At 43.2% G+C, this 20,283-nt stretch overlaps 1 protein-coding gene across 7 annotated transcripts in view; it reads right to left on the bottom strand.

Annotated features, from left to right (window-relative positions):
- LOC143027818 (uncharacterized) overlaps positions 1-20,283 on the bottom strand; it is a 385,267-nt gene that overhangs the window by 312,529 nt on the left and 52,455 nt on the right. For 3 of the 7 annotated variants that reach the window (XM_076189416.1, XM_076189417.1, XM_076189418.1), the window contains exon 2: positions 1-58. This exon is cut by the window's left edge and continues 144 nt beyond it. The gene's annotated coding sequence lies outside the window, so the exon portion shown is untranslated. Of the gene's footprint in view, positions 1,238-20,283 lie in introns of all 7 variants that reach the window. The other 4 variants (XM_076189420.1, XM_076189419.1, XM_076189414.1 and 1 more) reach the window with 3 other exon arrangements.

The raw sequence follows: 20,283 nt of genomic DNA, 5'->3' as shown, positions 1-20,283 counted from the left end.
GAAATGCAGGCACGCGCGTTGGTGGTTGTTCTTCTTTGCACTAACCTACCACTTCCAACTAAGGGAAACGAAGGTAATGCTAAGTTACGTTGGGAATTGGCAAATAAATATCAAGTTATATGTATGCGTTTTAAACTTGACCAACTAGGGAAAGCAAAGACATAGAATAATCTTGACAATATTTAGCGTTCTCTCCTATCAAGGGGTGTTTCGTAAACAAAAAGTATTAAAAAAAATCACTGTTCATATCATGGTTATGAATATGAACAAATAACTGAGTATATAAAGGTTATTTCAAGAATATTACATTCCAGGTTGGAAACGAAGTAATTCTGTAGTAAAGGTAGCAAGTTGAAATAAACTGACTCACTAAAAACCTTCAACGATTTTCAATGTCGACAAATGCGGGAGAGGTCTGTCTGTCGGTGATATGACGTCATCGTACGTGCGCGTGTAAGGGGAGGAAGCGCAGGAAGGAATGTCAGAAAACGGGAATCAATAAAAGAAAACGAATTGATTTAAAAGAATTCAGGGAGGGAGAAAAAGACTTGAACGAAACAGATTTTCGTGGTAGGCTAAGGTCGCCCGTTGGATTCTACAAACAAGAAAGGAAATGTGGAATGTGAGGTTGGAGAGGGGTGGCATGCAATGGTGAAATAATGGCTTAGTGAAGTAGGAAGAGGTGACTAGGGGGGGAAGAGTTAATAGATGTGGCTTCCTGTGCAGTTTCTGAAGACGCCGAGTTCAACGGCTCGCCGAAAATTCCCTTTTCAGATTCCTTCACTCACTCGCTCACTCGACCATTATTATTTTTCTATATTCCACTATCATTTTCTTTCAATATCGAATTCCACAGTAACGGGCACTTTTATCTGTGTATCTTCCAGACTATTCTATTTGTGTATCTCTAAAATGTAGTTTCCAAAAATAATCTTACACAATCTCGTACCTTCAAAACATTTCACTGCCTTTCTAATTGTAATAATTCAATTTCAATCACATTTCCTATTTCTCTAGGCTCTTCTAGATGATCAAAAAAGTCACCAAGCTCAGCCATTTCCTTCTCTAGTGTAGTTTGACTAAAACAAATTCACATAATGACCAATCCTCGACTTGGCGTTCTGACGTCACTACTTTGGCGTTATGACGTCACTATTTCAGTTAGCGTTATGACGTCACGATCTCCCGAGGCGATCGCTTGGACTCAGGACGCTGCCTACTCCCGAAATCTTCATTTCTGAAAAAAGGAAAAAGGAAATAAAATAAAATATAAACAACAGGATACATAAAAATTACAGAGAACACATGACTAACATTTGTTCTAAGAATATATTAAAAATATAAATTTCTTAAAAAAATAAAGTAAAAAATAAAGAAAACTGAAAAAGAACAACAAAACATATAGGTATTGATTCTACTGCATTTACTAACAAGAAAAATAGAATAAAAATATTATCTAGAGAAAACTAAAATAAAAATTACACTCGCTAAAATCATATGTGCTCCATAACTGAAGAATATTACAACTTTTATATAATAATATCAACCATAAAATGCATAAAATGAGACAAAGAATTTCCGATTATGAGATCAAACACCTTTTGAAAGCCAACGGAATATACCACTTTCAACTCTTAATACCAAAACATACCACAAAGCCATAACGGAAAAAATCACGAAAAAAAAAAAGATAAATAATATTATCAATTTGTTACTGAACAGTTCTTTGAGGTCAATTGAACGACACAAGAGGAAATATTGCATGTAGTATGTAGGTGTGTGTTTCGTACACAAAACACACAAACACACAAACGTGACTACTTTGAGGCAAGGTGCGATAAAATTGGAGATCAGGAGACGGAATCCAATCAACGTTGTTCTTACTACAATTAGGTACAATTAGGTAAACACGCGTACACACACACACACACACACACACACACACACACACACACACACACACACACACACACACACGGATGAAGGGTAAAGAAAATAGTGGTTGCACTAATAAGACCTAAACTAGAATATGCTGCAACACTATGGGCATCTAGCACAAAAAAAAAAAACATAAGGAAATTAGAAAGAATTCAAAGAGCAGCGACAAAAATGACACCTACACTATCAAATTTGACATACGAACAAAGATTGGAGAAATTACATCTATCAACACTGGAACAAAGAAGAGAAAGAGGTGATTTGTTGACCATCTACAGATTTAAGAAAGGGATGGAAATTCTTGATAGAGACGACTTATTAAAATGGGACAGAAGGGAAACAAGAGGACACGAAAAGAAGCTAAAGAAGGGCAGTTATAGTATTGATTTGAAAAAAAAAAGTTTCCCACAGAGAGTGATTGATGTCTGGAACAAACTAAACGGAGAAACAGTGAGTGCCAAAACTATACAAGATTTTAAGAATAAACTGAATGCGGAGAAATACGAAATCGGGTTCCTACGAGCATAGCCCTCGTCCCGTAAAATACAACTAGGTAAACACACACACACACACACACACACACACACACACACACACACACACACACACACACACACACACACAGTCGTCTGTTCTACGTGTACCTATCTTAGTTGCCCTCAAACAATTATTATTTAGCTTTCCTCGTCTAAATAGAATCACCTGGGGGACATCTAGAAGAAACGTACAAATACTCAACACAAAATAATAATAATAATAATAATGATTAATAAGAATTAATAATGATTAATAATAATAACAATAATAATAATAATAATAATAATAATAATAATAATTTCCCCATAGAGCATATCCATCCTCTCCATAACCCAAACATCTCATTCATTCTTCACCCAACCCACAAGACTTTCACCCCCAATCCCACCCCACCCAACCTCACCCAACCGACCCGCTGTCCCTATGTGGTCACACAACCTAGCTCATCTAGTTTCTATTATCTCAACGCTTTATGGGTTTTAGTGCCACCCCTATGGACCAGAATCACGCAATATTATTATATTATCTCTCTTTCTCTCTCTCTCTCTCTCTCTCTATTTTCTAGGGCGTGTAGGTCTTTACTCTGCTCTCTAAAACATGCGCTGTAGATGAACACTAAACAGAAGGAAAATATGAAAAAAAAATCACTTTCTCGACTGTTGATGCAACGTGATTTATTCTCTATTTTCACCGTATACGATGCTTTCTTAAAAAAAAATCTAAGCTCCAATGATGAAACAAACACGAGTTCTACACATATAAATTCTAGGGGTCTGCCGATTCTCAAAAAACAAATAAATGAATAAATAAATAAATAAATAAATAAATAAAAATTTATTCCCGCCGATGTCGATTCATCAAAAGTGCCGATTTTTGCCGATGTCGATTGATCGGCACACACCCTAATAAAATCACACTTGACCAGAAAACAAAAACGTGTCAGTCAAATCCCCTAAGATGACCTCTTTGGTCGAAAGTCGACAAATAAATTTTCGACTAAATCCTTGACTAAGTCGAAGTCGATCGAGAGAGACTCGCTCGACTTCGGTCACGAAATTCTTCATCGAAGGCAATCAAGATGTAAACAAACGTGATAATTAATTAATTGGATTTACAGGTGAAAGTACCCACGCAAATATTCACATACACAAACACGCCCGCGAGCGAACTGAGAAAGACAGGAGAGAGAGAGAGAGAGAGAGAGAGAGAGAGAGAGAGAGAGAGAGAGAGAGAGAGAGAGAGAGAGAGAGAGAGAGAGAGAGAGAGAGAGAGAGAGAGAGAAGAGGAGAGAGAGAGAGAGAGAGGAGAGAGAGAGAGAACGAGAGAAAGAGAGAACGAGCGAGCGACAGAGAGAGAGAGAGAGAGAGAGAGAGAGAGAGAGAGAGAGAGAGAGAGAGAGAGAGAGAGAGAGAGAGAGAGAGAGAGAAAGGGGGGGAACGAGAGAAAGAGAACGAGAGAGAAAACGAGAGAGAGAAAGAAAGAGAACGAGCGAGAGAAAACTAGAGAGAAAACGAGAGAGAGAGAGAGAGAGAGAGAGAGAGAGAGAGAGAGAGAGAGAGAGAGAGAGAGAGAGAGAGAGAACGAGAGAAAGAGAACGAAAGAACGAATGAGAGAGAGAGAGAGAGAGAGAGAGAGAGAGAGAGAGAGAGAGAGAGAGAGAGAGAGGAGAGAGAAAGGGGGGGAACGAGAGAAAGAGAACGAAAGAACGAATGAGAGAGAAAACGAGAGAGAGAGAGAGAAAACGAGAGAAAGAAAGAGAACGAGTGAGAGAAAACTAGAGAGAGAGAGAGAGAGAGAGAGAGAGAGAGAGAGAGAGAGAGAGAGAGACCCAGCCAGCTGTGCAACACCGTCCCCATAGGTTATAGGAGCAAAGCGTCATTGTATGGTTCCTGTATACGACAGCGACGATGACGACGATTTACAAAACACTTTGGGAACCAGCAGCGGCGAAAGCCGAGCTAATTACCCCCACCCACCCACCCTCAACGTCGCCTCTAATGACTCTGCCCAGAAGGAGAACCTTCAGTGCGTTTGGGATTGAGGGGAAGAGGGAAGAAAAGAGGGGAAATAGAGGGAAGGAAGGGGAAGAGGGACAAGGGGGGAAGATAGTGAAGAGGGGGTAGAGAGGGAGAAGGAGAAAGAGGGAGAAGGAGAAAGAGGGGAAAAGGAAGAGGAGGAGGAAGAAGAGGAATAGGAACTGAACGAAGAAGGATTCAAGAGGAAGATCAGGAATAGAAAGGAAGAAAAAGGGTAAGGAGGAGGAAGAGGGTAAAGAGGAGGAAGAGGGTAAGGAGGAGGAAGAGGGTAAGGCGGAGGGAGAGGGTAAGGAGGAGGGAGAGGTTAAGGAGGAGGAGGAGGAGGAGGAGGAAGAGGGTAAGGCGGAGGGAGAGGTTAAGGAGGAGGAGGAGGAGGAGGAAGAGGGTAAGGCGGAGGGAGAGGGTAAGGAGGAGGAAGATGTAAAGGAGGAGGAAGAGGGTAAAGGGGAGGAAGACTGGGAGGTGGGGGGAGGAGGATAAGTGGGGGAGGGGGAGGAGGAGAGGGGAAAAGAGAAAGAGAGGTAGGCAGGTGTACTATAGTAAGGCATTGGCTCTGGAGAAAGAAAAGCGAAACGGAGAAGAGGAGGCGGAGGAGGAGGAGGAGGAGAAAAGGGGTGGAGTGAGGGCAAAAAAGAAGAAGAGGAAGAAAGGACACTGACCGAGGTCAGAGGAGGAGGGGTGATCAAGGAGGCGGCAGGGGAGGGAGGGAGAGGAAGGAGGTGGGAGGGGTAGGAGGGGTGAGGGAGGGAGAGAGAGGGACGGGGAGGCAGGAGGAGAAAGTGTGAGGGAGGTTGTGGGAGTGGGAGGGAGGGTGTGGGAGGGTGAGGGAGTGAGTGAGTGAGGGAGGGTGTGGAAGTGGGAGGGAGGAGGAGGGGGGAGAGGGAGGGAGGAGGGGGGAGAGGGAGGGAGGAGGGGGGAGAGGGAGGGAGGAGGAGGGGGAGAGGGAGGGAGGAGGAGGGGGAGAGGGAGGGAGGAGGAGGGGGAGAGGGAGGGAGAAGAGTGTGAGGGAGGGTGTGGGAGGACGAGAAGGGTGAAGAGCAAGTCGGTGTGGAGGAGTCACTGGATGTGGGAGGAGGGTGAGGGATGTGCTTGCAAGGGCAAAGGATGTGCGAGGGAGTGAGGTGATGTGTAGAGAGATGTGTATGTGTGTGAAATGGGTTTGTGAAAGATTGAGAGAGTTTGTGAGAGAGGGACTGTGAGAGTTTGGGATTGTGAGAGAGAGTGAGGAAACGTACGTGTGACTCACCATTGTTTTGGATCACGTGCTGGGCTCGTGATCTACAGGTATTACACTCCCGAAAGGAGAGCTTCAAAGATCATAAGGTCAATGATGTGAATCATACACACACACAACCATCTCCTTGTTCAAGGGAGACAGTGTGCTTGCAATATTATGATGCTTTTCAAACCTTGAGCATAACTCTACCTCGGTTCCGCTGAGTTGGCAGGCTAAGACACTAATCACCACACCATCAAGCCGTGTGTATATGTGTGTGTGTGTGTGTGTGTGTGTGTGTGTGTGTGTGTGTGTGTGTGTGTGTGTGTGTGTGTGTGTGTGTGTGTGTGTGTGTATGTATGTGTGTGTGTGTGTGTATGTATGTGTGCATGTGCGCGGGAGGCGGTAGGGAGGAGGGCAACAGACCGCACATCGCAGCGAAACAGAGCGAGGAGGCGGATCACACCGCCCGAACGCGCACGCGCGCGCGCGCATGCGCGTAGGAAGGAAGAAAGGAAGGCGGGCAACCCCGTTCGTTAGGTCGTCACCACCTGCTGAAGAAGAGAATCTCCTTTGTGTGGCCCCTCCGAAGGCGGAGTAAGCTTATGTTTATGTATCATGTGGAGCTGGATGACTGGGTGCCTGCATGGGTGCTGGGTTATCATTTGGTAGAATTGTGTTGGGGTGGTGGTGATGGTGGTGGCGGCAGTGGTGGTAGTAGTGGAAGTATTGGTGGTTAAGCTGGTGTAAAATTTTGGAAAATTCGGCGAACGACAGGATGCTAAGTGTGGGTTATGGTGGTATGGTGGTATGGTGGTGGTGGGTTGTGGCATATGCGAGAATGGTTGGAACAATGACACACGGTAGATGTTGCAAGTCATGCTGGTTGTGTGTGCGTGTGTGTGTGTGTGTGTGTGTGTGTGTGTGTGTGTGTGTGTGTGTGTGTGTGTGTGTGTGTGTGTGTGTGTGTGTGTTCGTTCGTGTATACAGTAAGACACACCATATTGTGCAGTAGTATAAAGAGACAATGTTGAGAACGAGCAAGTGATGGAGGTATATGCTAGAAGATCATCTTGGTGGTGATTGGAGGAGGAGGTTGGTGGTAGTGGAGTGGTTGGTGATGGTGCTGGTGATGGTGATGATGGTGCTGGTGATGGTGATGATGGTGGTGATGATGGTGGTGATGATGGTGGTGAGGATTGTGGTATACTGCCGGACCCAAACATTGAGCACATAGTTTAAAGATGTCGATACTAATGCAATTATGATAATGGTGTGGATAGCGAGATGGATGTGGTGATGTGGATGTGACAGTAACGTTACATGATGTGTTTGTGCATAAGTGGATCATGCTGAATACCCAAAGACCTCACTCCTGCATTATGCTAAACAAATCTCAAAACGCATGCAGTTAAACTTCCGCTGTCTTGTAGTGAGCTAAACGCGTAGCAATCGCACCTGATCAGTGGTATGTGTTAATTGGCACGTGATATTTGGGATGTATCCAGTATGTGGACAAGTGAGCGTAACGTCCCACACAAATCCTGAGACGACAAGATATTACATTCAGTCACTTCTAACAATGTCCTCATTTTCTAAGACAGAGATTCAAGTATCTAATCCTCAATTAAGATTTAGATAATTATCAGATATTCTTCTCTCTATTTTCCGATTACTAAGGGGGGTGCTACAAGCTTTGTTTAAAGTAAACTTTAAATGTACGATTTTGCGTGACGTCATATCGCTTTGCAAAACTCACAACGCCCCAGATCGTTATACACCGAAGAATAGATGTCGTACGATCGTCGACCCAAAAGAATTTTTAAAATGACAACCTAGGGCTCACTTGCGTGGGGTGAATGTTTCCAAGAGGTCTGTGGTCGAATATTTTAATTGTTCTGTGGTCGAGAATTATGCCCAAGCAGAAGAAAAACTGCATACTTCCAGGAAGCAAGGAAATAATGATCCAGAGGTTAATTACTTGGGGTCGTGTTGAGGACCTGGTAGAATGTCGACTTCACAGAACTGACGCTGGGGTCCTGTCGAGCGGACGAACAAACCGTCTCGGGAGGGAAAGCTTTGTGGAATAATGTGGACCAAATTTCTATTGTGGTACTGTGGTAGACTGATGGTGATGGCACATCAAGACAAGCCAAGAAGGACCCAAACCACAACCAAGTCAATCTTGTCGGTTCCGGTTAAATCCATCCCGACATGCATCACGACGCTTTACAACAACTTAAAACCCACAACTACAGCAACAACAGTGCCTGTACACCAATTACAACCCCAAATTACGCTTTGTGGTGACTACGTAACACAGCCATACAATGAAGACTGTACTACAACTTCCTGGGTGCTGGTATCAACTGGTATCAATACAACTACAAACAAAGCCCGGCTTAGTATAGACTTTACAACATACAAGATAATTTCATAGTCGGTACCTCTACGAAATACCGGACAAAACCGATCCCGTGTGCTTCACGACTTCCTGGATACCCCAATCTCATACTAATATCTCTCTTTCTTCACTTCAACGCAGAGGTAATTAATTATCGATCTCCAAGGCATTCATATGAGGAGACCTCGTCCAGGTACGTGGCCAGCGTACCAATAGGTCGTACGTGGCTCCTGGTGTTACCTGCTACGAGACGACGAAAGCGCGCTAGCAGGTGGTGTTGCATAATAATAATAAATAATAAATAATAAATAATAATAATAATAATAATAACAATAACAATAATAATAATAATAATAATAATGACGATAATTGTAGCCTCAAAATTTTCTGAATGGAAGACCAACAACCCCCCACCCCCCCAGCAACTGGCAACGGTCCTCAGGCCTTCCCATACATATCTCCGAAAAGAAAGTTTGGAGTTTTCGGTGTTGCATTGACCAAGTTGTTTCGGGTGTTGTATCGAAGTAAAGGCTGAGCTTGCAACTCACGTTGCACCTGTAGTAGGTGCTACCCAATCCTGCCATAAACCTTCCTTGCAACCTTTACAACCTACAGGTGCTGATGCTGTCAAAACTACAGCGTTGCACCTGAACCAGGTGCTTAAGTACCAAAGACACCTTACCAGATTATCTCATGTTGCAACCTATAGGTGTTATCCTTTCCAGAAGAAGGTTGTGTGAATAATTCTTTCTTCACTAAAAAAAATAATCTCTAAAATCTGGAACACACCATTACCCGAAAAGGAAATTTTTCCAAAATCCAGAAAATTTCCAAATACCAGAGGCACTCTCTAACATTCTGGTGCATTATTGAAAGGCGTACTTCCGAATACCGGAAAGTTCCGATTACCCGAAACTTCCGAATATCCGAAACTTCCGAATTCCCAAAACTTCCGAATACCCGAAACTTATTATTACCCAAAACTTACGATTACCCGAAATTCCGAATTCCCGAAACTTAGATTACCCATACTTCTGACTACCCGAAACTTCCGAATACTCGAAACTACGAATACCCAAAACTACCGATTACCTGAAACTTCCGCTTACTCGAAAATTAAAAATGACCCAAAACTTCCTATTTCTAAACTCCCCGATAGAGAGAACTACCTGCACGCCCACGTCACAACGTGTATTGGGTGTTACTCAAGGTTGAGAAACCACCCACCCCCTCCCTCCCTCCCTCCCTCCCTCCCTCCACCTGCCTCCTGTATACACCTCTACCTCTTAGTCCTCCCCCTCGTCTACGTATTTCTACCTCTCATTCTATTCTCCCCACCATCTCTCCCTCTCGTGCAACCTATCTCCCTCTTATACTGCCTCCTTCCCCCGTAAATATCTCCTTATCTCTCTCTCTCTCTCTCCCTCTCTCTCTCTCTCTCTCTCTCTCTCTCTCTCTCTCTCTCTCTCTCTCTCTCTCTCTCAATCGTTAGGTTAAGAATCTTGAAGGAATTAACATTTGCACAGGGGCTGGAAAAGTGCAAGAACATCTCCGCCAAATTTGAATTAATGAACTACACCTCGTGAGTGCACAGCTATGTATTTTTTAATGAGAGAGAGAGAGAGAGAGAGAGAGAGAGAGAGAGAGAGAGAGAGAGAGAGAGAGAGAGAGAGAGAGAAGAAAGAGAGATAGGAGAGAAGAGAAAAAAAAAATATATATATATATATATATATATAGAGAGAGAGAGAGAGAGAGAGAGAGACAGAGAGAGAAAGAGAGGGGGGGAGGCACACACACTTCCTTGGAAGACCAGTGTCCGGGGTGAGGTACTTTAAACGCATGATAAGCAAAACTGCTCCACCCACCAGGGCCGACTCCCAAGGTTGAATAGTGACGACCAAAACTGCTGAGGAAGATGCACAACACCCCTTCCCTACACGCTGGTACTTTTTCCTGTTATTCAGTCTGCCGCCTTGCGATTTCTTTCATCTCCTTAGCACCCTCCCCCTCGGTAATGAAGAAACCCGTATTTCTATCATGACTGCCGTCAGATAATTTTATTCACTTCCGCTGCACCTACGTGTTGCATACTAATAGCCACAGGGCAGATCTAGTCGGATCTGACCAGATTGAATGGTGTATGTACAATACAGGTTTTGGCTTGTGCGACCAACATACACGATCCAATCTGTCGGATTCGACCAGATCTGTCCGGTGACCTCAAGGCCAAATCGTAACCTGGATGGAGACCTTTGGGTCATCGATTTATATGCGTTCAGCTGAGAAAGCGAAAAACCTGAAGACATTGACTCCTTGGGGGGACAAAGGAGACTACAACCCTGGGTTACCATTAAACCTATGCAGGATGCATACTCTAAGACGTCAAGAACCCACATGCTCGTACAATTGTACATACATGCATACATACATACATACATACATACACCAAAGGCTTTTTCCCCCTTACACGGGGGTATCCGAAAAGAAAAAGGCATAGAAATCACTCCCACCCATTTCATTTCCCATATATTCCACTCCCCTCCACCCTCTTCCCTCCCTCCTATCTTGGCACCTCATGGATGACGGGTCATCTCTGCATCCTGTCCACTGCCCTGGGTCAGAAGCAGTGTCGCAAGACACAGCACATCCACAGCAAGGCCGCTTCATAAATTCGGCGACCCCCCCTCTCCGTCCCCTCATGCAGGAAAGGAGACGGGGAGAAATCTTGTCCTAAATATTCTCATAAGTGATCAGCTTTTTCATACATGGACTGACTACTTACGAGCACGTACAAACATTCAGAAGAAAATTACAAATTGTTGAGAATCTTGTTAAGTAAACGAATCCCAAAACTGCAACATGCAATACTGGAATAATGTAGATGTTGGGCTTCATGAGACATGGCTACTACAAATATCTGGTAACCGCTACAAGCCCTGATGGTACATTCGGTCCACACTAAGTATTCTTAAAGCCATTTATAGCTACGATACAAAAAATAAATCTTGAACACAATTCTGAAGCTCTCCTGAACTTCTGAATGTTTAAATACAAAAATAATGAAGACCTCAAATCAACTATTTCGTGCAATTATTTGATCTTTTTTTATCTGTTGGGCGATTCTGTTGTTTTGTAATGTCTAAATTACCCAAAACTTCTCAAGATAAAGACGAAAGATGACAGACTGCTTGCTACATACGCAACTGTGAAGGGTGATGATAAGTGGACTGTTGAAATTTGACCACTTTCTCTCGCGCTCTCTCTCTTTCTCTCTCTCTCTCACACACACACACACACACACACACAAATACACAAAATACCTTACAGAGCGAGAGCAAGGAACACAAATCACAATTCACTCTTTCTGGCGAGGATGAACTAATTAGTAAGAATGTGTGTGTGTGTGTGTGTGTGTGTGTGTGTGTGTGTGTGTGTGTGTGTGTGTGTGTGTTGTGTGTGTGTGTGTGTGTGTGTGTGTGTGTGTGTGTTGTGTGCGCTAGAGGACGAAATGACACATTATGATGTAATGACTTAGGACAAAATGTCACAATGGGATGTAATGACAGTGGAAGACAAAAGATCACTATGGGAAATAATGAGAGTGGAGAACAAAATATCACGATAGGATGTAATGATAATGGAGGAGAAAATATCACGGTAGGTTATAATGTCAGTGAAGAACAAAATATAATTTTAGGAAGAGATACCGGACAGAATGTCAATGAAGGCCAAAATATCAAGATAGGATGTAATGACAGTGGAAGACAAAAGATCACGATGGGATGTAATTATAGTGGAGGAAAAAATATCACGGTAGGATATAATGTCACTGGAGGACAAAATATAATTTTAGAAAGGGATGCCGGACATAATGTCACTGAACGACGGGAGGCCGGCGTGAATCACGGTGACGTAGGGGGACAAAATGTACAAAATAGATCGGATGACCGTAATCGACCAGATGTCCGTGATGGGGGAAATGTTAATTTTGATAGGAGAAATGTTAATGAGGCATTGAATGTCAATGAAGGACCAAATAATAATAATATAGAGCAAGGCATAAATAAAAAACAAAATTATAATATAAGACATGATATTGAAACTCAAAATGTGTCAAAAAGAAATAATCAGGAGTTTCTTAAAACTATGTACTTTAATGCTCGTAGTATTAGGAACAAATTTCAAGAAATACAGGCGTATGTCAAAAGCGAAAATCTCGATATGATAGGAATAACTGAGACATGGTTAAATGGTACAGAGTTCGAAGCTGAATTTAATATTGCGGGATTTAAACACTTTCATCAGGATAGAAACCACAAGAAAGGTGGGGGTGTTCTATTGTACGTTAAAAACAATGTTCATGCTTGTGTTTTAGAGAAAGTGAAACAGGATGCATATGACAGTTTGTGGGTTGAGTTAACCCAAACAAATGGACAAAAAATGAATATAGGTGTAATATATAGGCCAAAGACATTATCATTAGCAGACGACAAACTGTTATTTCAAGAACTGTCTAGTTTCTGCAACCGGGATTTATTGATAATGGGTGATTTCAATTTTACTGACATTGATTGGATGACCCTTGAACATGGCCATATAGGTAGTCGCTTGATTGATTTTCTTGGTGACAATTACTTAATTCAGCATGTAAAAGAGCCCACAAGATATGGAAACATACTCGATTTATTGATCACTAGCCGCGAAAGCATGGCAACTGATGTAGAAGTCGGTGAATCTGTTGCAAATAGCGATCACAACTTAGTCAGATTCAAACTCCTAAACAATTTTAGAATAGATACTTGTGCTTCTAAAATACCCGATTTCAGTAAAGCTCAGTTCATAGAACTACGTCAGGAGCTTCAGCTTACAGATTGGGAGGAAAAATTAAACGAAAGGCCTGTAGATCAGATGTGGGAAATATTTCAAAATACGCTCACTAAGATGATTCAAACTTACATTCCTTTTAAGGACAGACGTCCCCCAAATCAGGCTCGCCCAAAGTGGCTCGACAAAGAAACTGAAAAAAGTATTGCTAAAAAGAGACAGGCTTATAAGAAATATAAGTGCTCGGGTGCATCTAATGACTATGAAAGTTATGTATCAATACAGAGAGATTTAAAAAAGACAATAAGAAAAAGAAAACGACAATACGAAATGAACATCGCTGAGAAATCCAAAGAGAATCCCAAAGAATTCTATAGTTACATTAGAGATAAAAAGGTTGTTAGGAATCACATTGGTCCACTATTATCTGCTGACGGTCAACTTGAATATTCAAATGAAGGAATGTGTAATCTCTTAAACAATTATTTTAGCTCGGTATTCGTAAACGAAACACCTCAAAGTGAATTCCAAACTGAAACCTGTGAAAAGTCTGGGGTAAACTTACTCACTACGGTAAATATAACAAAAGAAAAAATTAAAAGGTGTATAGACAAACTCAAAGTTAACAAAACACCAGGGCCTGACGGTTGGCATCCAAGAATCTTAAAGGAAATGAAAAATGAGATTGTTGTTCCATTAGAAATTATTTTCAAGAAATCCATCATATCCGGAGATGTCCCAAGAGAATGGAAGCTAGCTAACGTTACTCCCATATTCAAAAAAGGTGACAAAAAGAAACCAAATAACTATAGGCCTATAAGTTTGACTTCGATCGTAGGAAAAATAATGGAAACTATCATCAGAGATGATATCGAATATCATTTAGAAAATAACCGTTTGATAAATGATAGCCAGCATGGTTTCAGACGGAAACGTTCTTGCGTGACTAACTTACTCGAATTCTACAACACAGTTATCTCGAATTATGACAAAAGAAACAATATAGATTTAATATATCTAGACTTTGCAAAAGCTTTTGATACCGTCCCACACGAAAGGCTACTTACTAAATTAGCTTTGCATGGAATAAGTGGTAGCCTATTAGGTTGGACTAGTAATTGGTTGAAAGGTCGAAAAACAGAGAGTTGTTTTAAATGGAAAAACTTCTGGATGGAAAAATGTTGCAAGTGGAGTTCCTCAGGGTTCCGTTCTTGGGCCACTTCTATTCATAGTATATATAAATGATATAGACAATGGACTAAAATCTACTGTTTCCAAATTTGCTGATGATACAAAACTGTGCGGAGTGGCAAATGATCACTCAAACCAATTAGATATTCAAGAAGATTTAGATAAATTACAGCAATGGTCTGAAAAGTGGCTAATGAAATTTAACACAAGTAAATGCAAGGTAATGCACATAGGTAAAAATAACAGTAAGTACGATTACAAGTTATTTGGAAATTCGTTAACAAAAGTGGATAGTGAAAAAGATCTCGGCGTAATTATCAGTAACGACCTCAAATCATCCAAGCAGTGTATTTCAGCCTCTGAGAAAGCAAATAAGATTCTGGGATTGATTGCGCGATCTTTTGATTTCAAAAGTCCATCACTCATTAACAAGCTATATAAATCGTTAGTTCGTCCACATTTGGAATATGCTGTTTCCGTATGGTCACCGAATCTCATTAAAGACATTGACAGACTGGAAAAGGTACAACGGCGAGCCACAAAACTGATTCCAAATATCAAAAATAAATCATACGAAAATCGACTTAAGCACATGAATCTGTTTTCCCTAAAAAAGCGTAGACTCAGAGGTGACTTGATACAGGTCTTTAAAATTCTAAAGGGAATTGACAACATCAAAAGTGACCAAATTTTCACATTGAATGAGAATCAGACAAGAAACAATGGTCTCAAACTGTCCGGAAATAGATTCAATTTGGAAGTAGGTAGAAACAACTTTGCCAACCGTGTAGTTAATGAATGGAATAAACTTCCTGCACAGGTAGTGCAATGTAGTTCAGTTCGAAGCTTTAAGAATCATTTAGATAAATACCTAAGTAAGATGCTGTAATTATTATAATTTATGTTATATTATTTGTTTTTGTTTTGTTATAATTTGTCTGTCTGATTTTCATTTATTATTAGTTATATGTCAATTTATTATCATTTACTATTTACCTGTTTGTTTGTTATTCAACTATACCAATGCATTTATTTATGTATTTTAATTGTTATTTACATTATTATAGTTTTAATTTATTATTAATATGATTTTTTTTTTTTTTTTTTTTTTTTTTTTTTTTTTTTTTTGCATCCGACCTAGATATGGATCAAAAGGTCTCCTGTCGGCATGCTTTGCCTTTGTAATCCTTTGTAAAGTGCGTGTATATAAATACTAAGCGTGCGCACACACGCGCGCACAAATACACGTGTACAAATGCACATATATACACGCACACACACGCAAACACACACACACACACACACACACACACACACACACACACACACACACACACACACACACACACACACATACACACACACACACAAATACCCTTCACAACAACAGTAGTGAACATAAATCACAACCATCACTGGTTACCAATCTCCCCCCAGCTGAACCCTAACTTGCCAACTGCTTCACAATCCTGTATTGAGCCGCATCCCTCCCAGCAAGATTCTCACCTTCAGCACTCCGATTTCCACTCCCAGGTCCTTCCTCCGGCAGTGGGGATTATGTGTGTACCCACCCACCCCCCACCCCACCCCTACCCGGCCTTCCCCTTCCCTAGGTGAGGCCACAGCCAAACCACGAAAATTCGACGCCGAATCTTGGGACCACAGATAAGCACCCCAACTCTATTCCCACATTCACCCCACCCCCAAACCCCATACCTCCCACAGCCAACCCCACGGAAACCCCGTACATGAATTTTTTCTTCTTCCTTTTTTTCTTCCAAAGCCTCTCCTTCCACTTTAAAATTTCAACACGATTTAAACCATTTCGGGCCTTACGCCCTCTCGCCTTAAGAGCTTTTATTACCTTTCCCCCCATCCTTATCTCGGTGATCATCCCTATCATTCCTTGTCATTGCGACATACACCCTAAGTGCGATGTCGTGACGTCATAGTCGTGACGTCATAATCGTGACGTCATAAATCCAGTCTGTTCATTAGATTGTTTTATGACATTCTTGCCTCGAACAGAACTTCAATATATAGATAAACGAATGAACAAATAGATAAACAAACATACTTTGTGGCTGCCGCCAGGCGATTTTGTTCAGCTGTGTGTGTATTCACCTTAGTCTTTGGATCACGTGCTCAACTCGTGATCGACAGCTATTTCCCTCCCGGAAGAGAGCTCAGAGATCGTATGACCAATCTATGGGTAATGCTGTGACCTTACACGCACGCACACACACACACACACACACACGTGTGTGTGTGTGTGTGTGTGTGTGTGTGTGTGTGTGTGTGTGTGTGTGTGTGTGTGTGACGTAACCGTGAGAAAGTAATCAAGTTAAACCATCTCGTTTAAACTCCTTCCTTTATAACGACGCAATAAATTCCATCTTATTCTATTTATTCATTTTTCAATTCATCAGGGAATCTTCCTTCCAGAGGAGAGAGTATTAAACTGGAACCCGCAGGACGGCAACAGCTGGCAGCGATCCATGGAGCCTGGAATTCTGGAATATTTTCTGTGTTGTGTTAGACCGGGGCCGTGTTACCAGGTAGGAGGAGGAGGAGGAGGAGGAGGAGAAGGAAGAGGAAGGAGGAGAAGAGGAGAAAGGGGGGAAGAGGAAGACCAGGAAAAGCAGGGAAAGGAGAAGGGGAAGGTGGAAGAGGACGAGGAGGAAGAGGAAGAGGAGGGCGAGGAGGAGGAAGAGGGAGATGGATGGGAAGAGGACGAGGAGGACGAGGAGGAAGAGGAGGAGGAAGAAGGAGATGGATGGGAAGAGGAGAAACAGGAAGGAGAGGAACACAAAAGGAAGAGCAAGGAAAAGGAGAAGAGTATGGAGGAAGAGGACGAGGAGGAAGAGGACGAGGAGGAAGAGGACGAGAAGAAAGAGGAGGAAAAAGAGGACGAGGAGGAAAAAGAGGACGAGGAGGAGGAAGAGGAGGAGGAAGAGGAGGAGGAAGAGGAGGAGGAAGAGGAGGAGAAACAGAACAAGGAAGAGAGGGGAGGAGGAGGTGGAGGAAGAGGAGGGAAAACAGGACGAGGAAGAGTGAAGAGGAGGAGTGAAGAGGAGTGGGAGGAGTAGGAGGTGGAGGAGTAGGAGGTGGAGGAGTAGGAGGTGGAGGAGGAGTGGGAGGAGTAGGAGGTGGAGTAGGTGGAGGAGGAGGAGAAGGAGTAGAAGGTGGAGGAGGAGAAGGAGTAGAAGGTGGAGTAGTAGGAAGAGGTGGAAGAGGTGGAGGAGGAGGAGGAGGAGGAGGAGGAGGAGGAGGAGAGGAGGAGGAGAGGAGGAGGAGGAGGAGAGGAGGAGGAGGAGGAGGAGAAGGGGAGGAGGAGGAGAAGGGGAGGAGGAGGAGAAGGGGAGGAGGAGGAGGAGAAGGGGAGGAGGAGGAGGAGGAGAAGGGGAGGAGGAGGAGGAGAAGGGGAGGAGGAGAAGGGGAGGAGGAGGAGGAGGAGAAGGGGAGGAGGAGGAGGAGAAGGGGAGGAGGAGGAGGAGGAGGAGGAGGAGGAGGAGGAGGAGGAGGAGGAGGAGGAGGAGGAGGAGAGGCAAAATGGAAGGAAGAGTGCGACCCAAGACGGAAGGGAGGAGGATGGAAATGCTCATTACTTTTGAGACCTCCTGTAAGCGGCCGGTGAACACTGGACAGCACCCAGAGCCCAGCGTCACCGGAACAGCCTATGGAATACTATCCATGCGCGTCCACCTAAATCCTACTCCATCCCAGCTAATCCCATCCCACCAAATCCCATCACTAACCACACTGTCCTACACATGATCCGATCCTTCTCCTTTTCCTCCTCCTCTTCCTTTCCCCTCCTCTTTAAGAAACGGGTGTGAGTTACGTAATAATATATAACCCTGAATAGACGGACGAGAGAGAGAGAGAGAGAGAGAGAGAGAGAGAGAGAGAGAGAGAGAGAGAGAGAGAGAGAGAGAGAGAGAGAGAGAGAGAGAGAGAGAGAGAGAGAAAGAGAGAGAGAGAGAGAGAGAGAGAGAGAGAGAGAGAGAGAGAGAAAGAGAGAGAAAGAGAGAGAAAGAGAGAGAAAGAGAGAGAGAGAGAGAGAGAGAGAGAGAGAGAGAGAGAGAGAGAGAGAGAGGAAAGAGTATTCCTTTATAAAGAGTGAAGACTGGTCTCTCATCTTGAATAAAAAGCTGCATAACTCTGGGCCGTATGGGTGTCAGGAAAGTACCTCCAGACGGGAGGAGGGGGGGGGTACAGACAGAGAAGTTCCTTACTTCACCAGGAGGTTCTTCCCGCCGAAACCTCGCTCGTACTTTCTTTTGCCGAAGGGCGAGGTCCCACTCGAGTTGGTCCAAGCGACGCCCTTCCCCCTCCCCCCCCCTCAGCCATCCTCCATTCAAAAATTCAGAACAGCTTTCCCGACATACCAGAGATGCCAGTGATCGATTAGGAGCCAGGGTTCACACACGTCAAAAATATCTTCGATTCGCCGCCAAAAATACCATTGATTTGTGGGTTTCTTGCACGAAATCCGTGTCCCCAAGAAATCCGACCATTGATCACACAATGAAGAGATTTTGCGAATACTTCTGGAGAAAGTGAGTTCAGGGTACTTAAGATAACGCATTACACGTCTTCTAAATGGCGAATCCATCTTGGGCACTTGGTGTCAGATTTAAGAAGGAAATAGGCAAGAATTGGTTTACTAATAGGGTGGTCGACGAATGGGAATAAACTTAGTAACCATGTAGTAAGCGCTGAAACTATCAGTTGTTTTAAGAAACGATTAGACAACTTTATGGATGGGGATGACAGGTGGTGATGGATACGGAGCTGTCTAGTGTAGGCCTTATGGTCTCTTGCAGTCTCCTTCATTCTTATGTTCTTATGTCAGATGCCCTGGGGTTACTTGGGTAAAGTATTGGACATGTTGGTCTGGTTTGGAGTGCTTGTTCTGTGATTTGCGTGTACGTGTTTTTGTATGGATGTGTGTTGCGGATGTTTCTGTAGTATCCTGTTGTGGTTGATTACTTGTTCCATTATGTGGACTGTGAATGTGTGACAATGTGATGTATGTTATGTGATGAGTGATGTGATATATGTTATGTGTGGAGTGATGTGGGGCGTGATGTGATGTGAAATGATGTGTGATGTGGTGTTTGATGTGATGTGGTGTTTGATGTGATGTGGTGTTTGATGTGATGTGGTGTTTGATGTGATGTGATGTTTGATGTGATGTCATATGTGATGTGTTACGTCTGATGTGATGTGTGATGTACGATGTATGATGTACAATGTGATGTGTAATGAGATGTGACGAATGGCATGATGTGATGTGTGATGTACGATGTGTGATGTACGATGTATGATGTACAATGTGATGTGTAATGAGATGTGACGAATGACGTGATGTGATGTGTGATGTGAACTGATATGAGGAGTGGGGGATTTCGGGGAACCTTGCCACATGATTTTATCAACCATTCTCATGTGTTCTTCTATGAGAAGGATTCTGGTTCCTGAGTGCAGATGTCCTAGTGGCGTTTTGTGTGCATCCAGGTACTAATTCCGAGGCTCATTGTTGCATTTCTCCGACACCAAATGTACTTCACAAGAATACACAGAGCAACCGGTCACAAGACCAACCGACCCAGCTAATTACAAGATCAATCGATGATCATATCAAGATCAGTGTCAAAATATTTCCTTTCAGGGCAGACTGACCTCATGGGCTCCGTTTGGCACGGCGCCATGATTTGTGCGCGCGCGCGCGCGCGCACGCACACGCACACACACACACACACACACACACACACACACACACACACACACACACACACACACACACACACACACACACACACACACACACACACACACACACACACACACACACACACACACACACACACACACACACACACGGACCTTTTGTATGCATTATGCAAGTGTCTGGTCGGCCACAACTGCCACGTTAAAACGCTAACATTTTTCCAAAGAAATTTAAGGAATTCATAATACAGTGGGTTGTTACCCACGATCTGTCAACTGGTGCAAGTGTAATTCCCCCCGTTTCAATAAGAGAGAGAGAGAGAGAGAGAGAAAGAGAGAGAGAGAGAGAGAATGGAGTTGGGTCCGTTTTTGCTTCCGCTATGCAAGCTGGGTATACCAAT

The sequence above is a fragment of the Oratosquilla oratoria genome, chromosome 8 (genome assembly GCF_046742065.1).
Source record: "Oratosquilla oratoria isolate Oo_2021 chromosome 8, ASM4674206v1, whole genome shotgun sequence".
NCBI lineage: Eukaryota > Metazoa > Arthropoda > Malacostraca > Stomatopoda > Squillidae > Oratosquilla > Oratosquilla oratoria.
Note: the sequence above shows the minus strand (reverse complement) of the source record. Positions and strands in the feature narration are given on the sequence as shown.